Here is a 13178-nt window from a genome sequence, read left to right on the forward strand (position 1 = left end):
TTATCCTTGCAATCTCAGTTTTATAAATTTGTATATAAACTGACTCAGCACAAGAGTGCATTTTTTCCTCTAAATAGTCCATTAAAAATGTATTTAATTTTCCTTTGAAAATTATGAAGAATCAATTTATTTATCTTGGTATTATAATTACTACGAGTTGTAAACTCGCTTATAAGGAATGCTTTTCTGTTTTATTTAAATATATTAAATTATTCATTCTTAGATTGTCACCTTTATCTATTTCCATTATTGGCAAAAACAATTCAATTAAAATGAAAATTTTACCGAAATAATTACATTTATATCTGAACCAATTTGTATTCCTAAATATTCTTTCTACTCACTGATCCATATAAACCTTGGCAAAGGTTGCCATCATCCCGTATGGCAAAGAAAACGGCCCGGCTTTTATAAATCTCATCTTACAAAAGCTAAAATGAATGGTGGCTTTGCGATTCCTAATTTTAGATTTTTATTATTGGGGGGTTAATATAAGTAACTTGAATCATTTGTTACAATTTGACAATCGGGCTCAATGTGGTATTTATTTGACATATTTGGAAACAAAATAAACGTTGCTGCTCACAACTTCAAGTTAGCTCCAAAGTGGTTGATTGGGAGTAGGAGCAGTTGTCCAAATATTCGGATCTTGGCTTATAAACGAGGGCAGGAGGAGTAGGCAGCTGAATGATACCCTTTCAAACATACTCATAGAGGGAGTTTTTTTTGGAAGAAGCCTGATCTTGGCAGCCAGATTCGGGACACCGCTCACTTTCGGTCATCATCCCGTTTCCTTATTACCAAGTTAAAGGATTATCTATCTGTAAGGCTCGTGAGAGAATAAATTGGAATTACCGAGGGCAACGAATTAGAATCGTTGCGCACTGATGCCTTAAAGTTATGAGTATGCGAGAAGTCATGCTTGAGCTGCACAAGAAAGGATTCAAACCCATATTGTTATATCCATCTCATCTGCCGTCACTTTAAAAGACAGTCACAAGGAATTTTTGAATCTGGTGGAAGAGGCATTCAGTGTTTTCAATACATCTCTCTCAAATTCGTCTAATATGAACCAGTAATTGGTACCTGAAGTTTAATAAAATCTGAAGGCTTTGCTTTGTATTGAGTGGAGGAGATATGGCTGTTTTCTTGTTAATTGAAGGGGTAATGTTTTGTTTGCTCGATTGCTTATTTTCTTTCTGTTTGTCAGTAAAAATTTAAATGGAATATACTCGCTTTACTTTATAATGTGGATGATAATTACCTATTTCGTTTTTAATTTATCTAGAGCAAATAATCCAGTCTACATATTGTACTATCAGACCATGAGGAACTGGGTTGTGCACTGAATTTACTAAGTGATCGTGGGAAAAAAAAGCTAATATTCGAATAATATTCACGTGCATGGTCTATTTAAAATGTGAACTACTTATATTAATCAAGTATAGGTTTTAGATAGTTGCATTATTAATCTTGAAAAGTAATAATATTATTAATATAAATAATATTATTGGGATGTTTTTATTTTGGTATCATTTTGAATGCTGGCCATCTGGATGTTTTGATGAATTTAAGGCATCTGCTTACATATTTTTTTCTTTTCTGCTGATAGTGTAAAGGGAATTTAGTTGCAGGGAAAGATTAATAAGGGTAGGACTCTTTTCCTTAGAATGTAGAAAAATGATGGGAGACTTGAAAGCGTTTTACAAAATAATGAGAAGCAAATGCCAGTCGGAGGCTCTTTTCACTAACACAAGGAGGGATAAATACAAGAGGACATAGACTTAGGGTGAAAGATGAAATGTTTAAGAGGAACAGTATGGGGAAATTTTTCACTCAGATACTGGTGGGATGTGCAAAGATTTGCCATCTGATGTCGTAAATACAGGATCACTCTTAAGTTATAAAAAATGTGATTGAATATATATATATATATATATATATATATATATATATATAGACATTTTTGGGAGATAAATTGAAAAAGGTAGAATAGGATACATATATACACTTTAAACAGATCTAATTATAAAATACTGGACATTTCATAAACAGAGTACTTTGCAGAAACTGTGCAGATTCCCTATGGATTCCACAAGTGAGTTTTAATTGAATTGAGGTCATGAATGACCTTTGAAGCCAAAAAGCAGACAGGCTGCCCACTGATACAGGCTTCTTACAAAATTGCTCAGATGTCTTGAAGGGTTCTTGTTTACCTAATAAAACACAGATGAACCAGAAGACTAACTCCTATTGTTTGCAGGCGAAGGGTAGTGGCTTTTCAAGTAAGGGAGGGAAGGACATGGGCTTTCTGGCAGGTAGGGTCTCAGAGTCTCAAAGAAAGAGAAATAGAAGTGAGTCTTTGACTCTGTGTGACACAGAAATCTGTAACAAGGTTGGAGAAGCTTGTTGGAACTGAAAAGCTATCTCAAGAGTGGCGGATAGCTGGAATGCAATCTGCCTAATCCTTTTCTTCGAATAAGTGGAACAGAATAAAATCTCTGTGATAGCCTGAAAGAATGATGTGATCATCTGGAGAACCTTGAAGGGGGCTAGATTCATCAGTAAGACATTGAGGTGACTAATGGTGGTACCTCATTTATGGATGTCCTGAAATAACACATCTCTCTCTGTAAACATACAAGAACCTTCCTGAGTGGTAACCCGTCAAGCCACAAATCCTGGTGAACTTTATACATGTTACATTCTGTACACAGTTTAAGAATTCCCTGCAACCAGACAACTTTGAAAAATGAGAAGTGAAATTGGACTGTGAAGCAAAGAAATTTCTTAAATTTACACACACTTTACATACACGTGGGCTGAGGATTTAAAGGAGGTTAAGTTAGGTTAGTTCAGTTAATTGTGATAAGTTAGTTTGATTCTGTTTTCATGTTTAAAAATAATTTAAAACAACTTTTATTTAGGAAGCGATTTGTCGTCGTGAATATCTATTGCTGCTTAGTTTTGGGGTCCTTTTGGCTCGTAAAAAAATAACTCGAGATATACATGAGTAAGATAGGTCTGGAGGATTATGGAATTTGTGCTGGTCAGTGTGACTAGCGGTATGAAATTTTCGCCACATACTAGAAAGGCCGAATGGCCTGTTTTCAGGGATGTAGTGTTCAATGGAACACGACTTTATTATGCATTATGCTTGTATTGTGTTTCTTAACTGCAGAAATTATAATTTTTACTTTGGTTATATTATTTAATATAATTATTTATTGTCTGGAGAAAAATAATTAACTATGATTTGTTTTTAAAATAAGGAGCTATGGAACGATTCTACCTAAATCGTCCAATGGGTTGAAGAATAAAACTTAATTGCTGGAACATACTGTCTAGCCAATGAATGAGTAACAATGTCACAGACCAGATCATCCAGATATTCGACATCCAGCAATTTGAGGGTGGTCAGCACAATTATGAAAGGAGCAGATTACTTGTGAATGTACAACTTGTGACTGATCATGTATATTAAGTTCGTTAGGTAGACAGTATGAAGACGGAAATCACATGCGAAGGAAATGGATCAGTAGGAATTTTAGAAGAGGAGCATAAAATTTCGATATGAAATTATTATATAACTTTCAGACGGAAACATTAGATTGACCTCACATTTCATGATTCAAATCACTTCTGAAGTTTGAAGCTTGTTTGACTCATTATTTTCTCAATTGAATTGGGGGCGAATTTTTTGAGTAAAGATAAAAAAAAAAGAATCTCACTCCACCGGATCAGATGAGGGACATTTTATCTCCATCTGCGCCCGCAGGGCCAATCACACACGTGGTGGCAAACAACACTACCAAGAACAAGGAAGTGAGCATTTATTCCTCGGACACACTGAATTAAGCGGTCATCGGACAATTGGTTCGACACGAATAACAAATAACAGCATGGAAGATCTCCAGGGAAATCCAATTCGAAACTCCTTGTGACAGTTGCCTCGACTATTACGGACCTTGTCTCTTTAACTCCTTGGGGAAACGGGTAGGTAAATGTGAAGGTGCTGTCTTCAGTTTCAAAATAATGTGGCTAAGCGGATCAATGAAAAAACACATGCCATTCCCATTACACTTCAGGGTAGTTTATACTAGATTCACGCTGTAAGCATCTCTCACTGCAGTGATGACACCCGAAAAGTCCCAGGGTTTGGAGAGCACCAGCATAAAATGCTAGGTCTGGTCAAAAACGTACTGTTCGGATTGACGATACAAGGAGGACTGTGCCGTATTATACCAAGGAAAATTACAGGGTGATATACCGAGAGTGCAAGCGAAAAGGTTAATTGCAGATATGGATTGCCGGGATGGTCATGAGCGGAACCTCTCTGCAAGTTGGACTGAATCTGGAACGTTAGTGTTTCGGGTGTAGGGAGGAGGTGGGGATGGGGATCATTTCTGATTTTGTTTTAAATTTCTCCATAGATTTTGCTGCTGTTCCATGTAACACAGAGCGTTAACTGCACTTTTAAATCAATGTTATTGACAGTGGAAAGGAGAAAAAGAAAATTGTAAAACCGGTTCAATGTAATTTGAGCGAAAAGGCCGTTCCCCCGTCTCACGAATGTGGTTCTGGTGTCCATTCTAACATATTGAACGTGGAACTTGAATTTGAATCACACGGGATTATCAACAGCAATTTATGAAATAACTCAACATCCCTCAGACGATCGAGCAGATGGAAATAACGAAAATATATTTTCCACAGAGGCAGAATATTGTTGTCCAATTAAGGTGCAATTCGCGTATACTTTTCTGAATCCTACCTTACTGAGTTATTATGTGGCTGGAATTGAGGTAATTGTTTCGCAATTTAGAAAAAAAATCTAAAATAAAAATTGGGTCCAGAGAAGTTGTCCACAGCTTTTTTTGTAACCAGTGACATACTGCCTTAAGTATTTCCTTATTAATCACAGAACAACTATAGCACAGGAATAACTTGAAGTGGTATGTGAGTGGAAAGAAGAAGTTTGAAAACCACTGTCGAGAGCAGTGGTTCTCAACATTTTTCTTTCCACTCAAGTACCTCTTTAAGTACTTCCTATGCAATCGGTGCACTGTGATTAGTAAGGGATTGCTTAAGTGGTATGTGGGAGAAAATAAAAATTTGAAAACTCCTGTTTTAATCGTCCCTCATTGACTCGTTGTGCATGGTTTCATAACTGTAAAGGACATGAGCCAATGACAATTTTTCTCAAGCAATATATTTCAGTAACAATTAGTCTGGACCAGTGATTCTCAACCTTCACCCTCCACCCACATACTACCTTAAGCAAAAGGCAAATAAAACATCCAGGGCATTTACGAGACTCTTTGCAGGCACGTAGATATATGTCGGCATATCAGCGAGGGCCAAAAGACCTGTAGTGTGCTTTAATGCCCTCTGTTCTACGTTATATTTTCTACATTTGAGCATGCATTCTGAGTGAGATAAAATATATCATTGTTTTCTCAGACACATTTCGAATGTGTTATTTTACATTTAATTGTGTTTCCAGATTGTGAAGTAATAAATAGCTTCAAAGGAATTGGAAAATTGAAAGAACAAGGAACTGCTGATGTTGGAATTCTGATAAAGTTAGACATCAGCTGGAACAGATCACGTTTCAGGTTCAGAGTCTGCTCCAGATATTTTTTTAAAAATTTCCCTCTGGATTTTGTTGTTTGTCCATGTAACACAATGCGTTTTAAATCCATTTTATTGAAAATGACCAAAAAATCGTTAAAACGCTGGAATGTAATTTGATCCAAAAAGAGTGATTCCTTTTGGGAGGAATGTAGTTTTGGATTCCATTCTTATGACAGGCAATTGCTTCAACAAGGCACTGAAAATTATATTATGCAAGATAACAAAAAGCACCTTCCGAAACAATTCAACATCTCTCAGCTGACTGATCAGATGGAAAAGACGAAAACCCCCACAGACAGAGAATATTGTTGTGGAATTAAGCTGAGAATGTGAATTTTGTGTTAAACGTTTGAATAACAGTGGGCTTCTTAATTAATAGGCAGTTGTCAATTGCATATTTTAAATGAGTGGTTATTGATTTTTAAAAAAATTTCCACTGACATACAGCCATTAAGCACGTGTGTGTATCTAGTTTCGGAAGCTGAGCAGGTTATTACTAGGAGGGGAAACTGGCTTGGAATACCGTGCGCTGTCAGTTTCTATGAGAGAAGCTGGACAAAGAGGCGACCCTCTGTCTGCATGACATTAAACAAAATTTAAACAGTTTCATGTATGTTACATTCTAAATGTAATATAACTTGACGATAATGGAACATTTACATTACCTTTACATGCCAATTTAACTATCCCTATGCCATGGGGAATGGAACATTTACATTACCTTTACATGCCAATTTAACTATCCCTATGCCATGGGGATTTGGAAGGGATTACTTAAGCGGGGATGTGAGTGGAAATAAAAAAGTAAGAAAACAACTATTTTAAAATACTCTGACAAAGTATATAGAGATGTTTGGGAGAAAACCTGGGAAAGGTTTGTTAGAGCAGGTTACACAAACACTTTAAAACACAGACTTTTTGCAGGCGTTTTGCAGAGTGCTCACAGATTGATGATGGACTGTTGTTTGCAAAAGGCAACCAAGTTGCAACATGCCCTGGCTGCTTTGTCTGGAAAAACATTTTGCTCTCTGGAAGGGGATGTGATCTTTGCAGGGAGAAGGAGAACAGATTTGGTCTCAGAGTGGGAGGGAGTGAGAGAGAGGAGAGACAGAGACATCAGTTCAATGTTGTAAGCTTTGGAAGACGGCCTGGTCGAAGGAGAGGACTGGCTGTTTCGATTGGAATATGGGAAACAGAAAGGAACTCTGTGGTGACCTGAAAGAAAGAAATAATCATCTGGAGGACCCTGAAAGCGGGCAGGTTTCGTCAGCAAGACGCTGGAGTGGCTGTCCTGGAATGACAAAAACACTCTTAAAACCAACAAGAACCCTCCTGAGTCGTAACCTGTTAGGCACCAAAGACTGTTGAACTTTATCAATGCCAACTTCTGGGCCCAGTACAATAATTTCCTGGAACCAGTGAGATTGAACTATGAACCAAAGAACTATTCTAAACTTGTGTACACGTTACACACACGTGCGCTTAGAATTAGAGAGGGGTTAAGTATGTTAAGTGAGTCAATATAGATAAGTTAAAGTTTGATTTTTTTTCATCTTCAGACATAATTAAAAGCAACTTTTGTTTACGTAACCCTTTTGATTAGTGCATATCTGTTGCTGCTGGGTTTGGGGTCCTCTGGACTATATCTGTATCTAATTGACTTCAATACAACAATATGTAGAGGTGCCGACCAGAGAAGGAGCAGTGTTAGATCTACTGTTAGCAAATGGGATGGGTCAAGTGACGGAGGTTAGTGTTGGCGAGCACTTCGGGTCCAGTGATCATAATGCCATCAGCTTCAATGTCATTATGGAAAGAGAGAAATCAGGTCCAAGCATTGACGTTTTTGATTGGGGAAAAACTAGATTTGAGGAGATGCGAAAGGACTTGCAGGGTGTGCATTGGGACAATTTGTTTTATGGGCAGGATGTAGTAGAGAGATGGAAGTCTTTTAAAGATCAGATTTTGAGAGTGCAAAAGATTTATGTTCCTGTTAGGTTAAAATGAGGGGCAAAAGGTTTGAGAGAGCCGTGGTTTTCAAGGAATATTGGAAATTTGGTTCAAAGAAAAAGGGAGGCGTACATTAGATATAAGAAGCATGGAGTTAAGGAGATGTTTGAAAGATACATTGAATGAAAGAGGAATCTTAAGAGAGGAATTAGGAAAGCTAAAAGAAGGTACGAGAAAACTATGGCAAGCTAATCCAAAAGAGTTCTACAAATATGTTAATGGTAAGAGGAAAGCTAGAGACAAATTGGTCCATTAGAAAATAAGAGCAGAAAACTGTGTGTGGAGCCTAGAGAAATGGGGGAGATATTGAACCGTTTCTTTTCTTCGGTATTCACTAAGGAGAAGGATATTGGGAGATGTGAGATAAATAAAGCAAATTGGGTAAATATGGGGAATATAGAGATTACAAAATGTGTAGTTTTAAGGCTTTAGAAGAATATAAAGGTGGATAAGTCTCCGGGACCAGACGGGATCTTCCCCAGGACATTGAGAGAAGTGAAGGAGGAAATAGCAGAGGCTCTGGCGGTAATTTTCCAAATGTCATTAGATATGGGGATAGTGCCGGAGGATTGGCGCATTGCGCATGTGGTTCCGTTATTTAAAAAGGGTTCAAGGAGGAAGCCTGGCAACTATCGGCCTGCAAGATTGACGTCTGTGGTAGGTAAATTAATGGAGAAAATTCTTAGAGATAGTACTTATAAACATCTGGATAGACAGGGTCTGATCAGGAGCACTCAACATGGATTTGTGGGAGGAAGGTCATGTTTGACCAATCTGATTGAATTTTTTGAAGAGGTGACTAGGAATGTGGATGAGGGTAGCGCAGTGGATGTTGTCTATATGGACTTCAGTAAGGCCTTCGATAAGGTACCACATGGAAGGTTAGTTAGGAAGGTGCAGTCTTTAGGTATAAATTTTGAGATAGTCAAATGGATTGAACATTGGCTGAAAGGGAGAGGCCAGAGAGTGGTAGTGGATAATTGTCTGTCAGGTTGGAGGCCGGTGACCAGTGGTGTGCCTCAAGGATCTGTATTGGGCCCATTGTTGTTCGTTATATACATTAATGATCTAGATGATGGGGTGGTGAATTGGATTAGTAAATATGCAGACGATACTAAGATAGGTGCAATAGTGGATAATGAAGAAGGTTTTCAAGGATTGCAGAGGGATTTGGGCTGCTTAGAAAAGTGGGCTGAAAAATGGCAGATGGAATTTAATGCTGATAAGTGTGAGGTGCTTCATTTTGGTAAGAAGAATCAGAATAGGACATACGTGGTAAATGGGAGAGCATTGAGGAATACAGAAGAGCAGAAAGATTTAGGAGTGACGGTACATCGTTCCCTGAAGGTAGAAACTCACGTGTATAGGGTGGTGAAGAAGGCTTTTAGTATGCTGGCCTTTATCAATCATTGCATGGAATATAGGAGTTGGGAGATGATGTTGAGATTGTATAAGACGTTGGTGCGGCCTAATTTGGAGTTCTGTGTGCAGTTCTGGTCGCCTAATTATAGGAAGGATATAAACAGAGTGGAGAGAGTGCAGAGAAGGTTTACCAGAATGTTACCTGGGTTTAAGCATCTAGAGTATAGGGAGAGATTGGACAGATTAGGTCTTTATTCTTTGGAGCGTAGAAGGTTGAGAGGGGATTTGATAGAAGTATTTAAGATTATGAAAGGGATAGACAGAGTGGATGTGGATAGACTATTTCCGTTAAGAGGAGGAAAGATTAAAACAAGAGGACATGAGTTAAGAATTAAGGGGCAGAGGTTTAGACGTAACATGAGGGGGAACTTCTTTACTCAGAGAGTGGTAGCCATGTGGAATGATCTTCCGGGAGAAATAGTGGCGGCGGAGTCAATTGTATTATTTAAGAAAAGGTTGGACAGGTATATGGATGAGAAGAAGATGGAGGGTTATGGGCATTGTGCAGGGAGGTGGGACTAGAAAGGGGTGTTTGGTTCGGTGCGGACTAGAAGGGCCTAATGGCCTGTTTCCATGCTGTAATTGTTATGTTATGTTATGTTATTAAATACCAATTGTGTCTCGGGCAGATGTTCTCAATCGTTTACCCCCCCCCCCACTCATTTCATTTAATAAACCTTTGGTAATCATATGGCAACAGAATTACTTAACTCGGTATGTGCGTTGGAGAGGAAAAGTTTGAAAACTACTGTCTTCTTAATATGCTGTTAGATTTATGCTCTTATACGTGCTTCATCTGAGATTTCACACATTTTATCCAATGTTCAGCACACATCATATAGTGTTCTGAGAAGAGTGGAGAACCACCACGCTGAATCCAGTTGAAACACAGACAGTGAATTTTGTGAGAACGTAATTACACAGAGTGAAGGGTATCTAGAATGCCTCGCTATGGATGATGGTGGATGCTACAACAATAGGGGCATTTAAGAGAATCTTAGAGGCATTGAGATGAAAGGAAAATAGAGGATTCCAACGTAGCAATATATTTTCTGGACGAATATTTAGATTGGCACAATACCAAGGTCCGAATACCCTATGTTCTGTTCAATTTAATTGAGGATGCAGATAGAGTGAGAGAAGATGCAATATCATTGTTTCCTCAGCCATGTTTCAAACGGGAGGAGGTCAGATTTTGTTAAACATTTAATTGGATTTCCAGATTTTGAGGTGATGTTAAAGAAAAAAAGATAATTGATGATTTGGAGTTATAAAGTTTTCAAAGGAGGAATGTTAGACATAATGTGGGACAGTTCACATTTCAGGTCCAGAGTGTGCTTCAGATATTTAAAAAAATTCTGTGGATTTTGCTGCTCCTCAATGTAACACAAAGCGTTAACTGTTGTTTTTCATCAATTATACTAACAGCTGCAAAGACAGAAAATCATTAAACTGGTTGGATTTCTGAGAAATGTAGCCATGGAATCCATTCTACTGACAGTTCACAGAGACTGAAATTTGTATCATTCAGGAGAACAGATTGCTCATTTTAAAATAATTCAATATCCCCCAGCTGATCGATCAAATAGAAATCAAAAGGCAAGGCGAAAATATAACGCCACCGAGATTGTTGCAGAATTAAGGTGAGAATGTACATTTCCAGTGTTCATTTCTGAACATTTCATCATTGTATGGGTTTCTGAATTAAGTATCCGGTTTTCAATAACACATTTTTTGGATGACTTCTTGTGAAAATTGCTAGCATTGTGCTCTTTGTCTTGTGTTCAGTTGGGATTTCGCACAAATTTTTCCTGCGTTCAGTACACAATGTAATATTGAAAGCTGGGAAAATAATGATGTTGCATCTTCTCTCACTCCAACGGCATTCCCAAATGCAGTAAATAAAACAGAACATTACAGCACATAAAGGACCTTCCGCTCTTATTGCTCTGGGAAAAAGGCACGACCTGTCCAGCATATCTAGGCATCTTACTATCTGGCAGACCTCTGTGAAGTCTAACATACTACTTCTTCACTCCAAAGAGATAACACACATCCCTGCTCACCTTGCCTCTGGAGATTGGTGCTTCCGACCTGAGAAAAAGCTGCTGGCTGCCTACATTATCTGTGCTTATCTATGCTTCTCATGATCTGTAAACCACTATTGCATCATCTCTAATGCTTTTACACTCCAAAGAGAAATACCCAATTTTCTAACCTTGCCTCAATAGCCATATTTTCAAACCACGCAAACATGCTGGTAAATCTTTGCTCTAACTTCTTCATTGCTTCTATTTTCTTACCACAATGATGTTAACGGAATGGAATACAAAAATATTAGTTGTGCCATTAACTAAAAAATACTGAACTCAATACCCCAACTCATGTAACCCATCGTATTACAGGCTTTCTTAAACATATTATTAACCTGCGAGACAACCTTGATATATCTATGGACTCGAAGATCCCTCTTGACTTCCCAGACAGTTAAGTACTCTCAGTCCATAGCCTTCCATACCTTTCCCATTTATGCACCTTTCCAAATGCTTCTTAAATGTTGAAGTTGAGCCCACATACCCCTATTCGGCTAACAGCTAGATTCACAATCCACCTCTCTATATGTGAAGGGGATTTCCCTCATGTTCCTCTTAAACTTTTCCCCTTTCAGCCTTAACCCATGTCATCTAGTTTGTATTTCACCCATACTCTGTCGAGAAAGACTATCTATATTTACTCTGGCTACCCCCTCATAATTGTAAATACACTATCAAATCATTCCTAATTCTTCTATGCTCCAGGAACTAAGTCCTAACCTTTCCCTGTAACTCAGCTCCTGAAGTCTGTGAAACACCCTTTTAAATCATCCCTGCACACTTTCTGTCTTTCCTGTAGTTTGGTGACCAACACTGTATTCAATTCTCCAATAATATATCTAACCTTAACATATCATCCCCGCTCATATACTTAATGCATTCATTTATGAAAGTGAATCTGCAAAAGCTTCATTTGCAAACCGAGCCACCTGTGACACTACTTTAAGTGAGTTATGTAGCTGTATTTGTATTTCCAGATAGCTCTGTTCCACTGCATTCCACAGTGTCATACGTTTTACCATGTATGTCATTGCTTGGTTTGACATTAAAAAATGCAACATCTCACAGTTCTCCACCTTAAATTCTACCTGCCATCTTTCATCCCATTATTACATATGGCCCAGATAACTCGGCAAACTTTGAAAAGTTTCTTCGCTGTTCACAACGCCTCAATCCTAGTGTTATCTGCAAACGTGCTGATCCAATTCACCACGTTGTCATCCAGATCATTGATAAAGATGACAAACAAAAATGGTCCCAGCACCAATTAAGGCTCTCCAACATATAATTTGAATGGTTACTTCTGGAGCCTGTTTCTAAACAAGGGAAGGGCATGGGACAACCTCCAATCAACCACAACCGTGGCTAAGGACATTGTAAATATTTCTGCCAGAGCCCCGCTTATTTTTACACTAGCCTCCCTCAAGAAGTGAGAGAAAGCCTTGTCAGGCCCTGGGGATTTCTCCTCCATTATTTGGTTTAATTGAGAAAAAACCTGCTTCTATTTAATCTGTATAGGTACAATGACCTTTCTGCATTTTTTTCCTTACTTATTGATCACTTTTAACTCCCTTGTCCTGAGATAATACTGATGAAAAAATCCATTCATCATTTCCCCTATCTCTCCTAGTTCCATACAAAGCCGACCACACTAATCTTCAAAGCGATCAATTGCCCTTAATAACACTTAGGATATTCCTTCACATGTTTTGGTTAGTGGTCTTGATTCCTTTCTGGGTGTCTTCCATGTTGCCTACACCTTTCCCTTCTTCTAAACCAGATCCTCGATATTCCGTGAAAACCGAAAATCCCGATATCTGCCGAGCTTTCCTTTAATCCTAACAGGAACATACAAACTCTGTACTCTCTCAAAATGTCTCCTTAAAGGTATACCACATAACTCCCTCATTCTTGCTAGAAAATAAATAATCCAAAATCCACACAATCTCTATCCTTTTTCATGTCCTGAGAACTGGGCTTTCTCCAATTCAGAATCTCAATCCAATCCCTGGACCA

At 38.2% G+C, this 13178-nt stretch overlaps 1 pseudogene; it reads left to right on the forward strand.

Annotated features, from left to right (window-relative positions):
• Positions 1-4315: 4315 nt before the first annotated feature.
• Positions 4316-13178, forward strand: part of LOC138748038 (NACHT, LRR and PYD domains-containing protein 3-like) — a 37809-nt pseudogene continuing 28946 nt past the window's right edge.

Source organism: Narcine bancroftii, chromosome 13 (assembly GCF_036971445.1).
Source record: "Narcine bancroftii isolate sNarBan1 chromosome 13, sNarBan1.hap1, whole genome shotgun sequence".
In the NCBI taxonomy this organism is placed as follows: Eukaryota; Metazoa; Chordata; class Chondrichthyes; order Torpediniformes; family Narcinidae; genus Narcine; species Narcine bancroftii.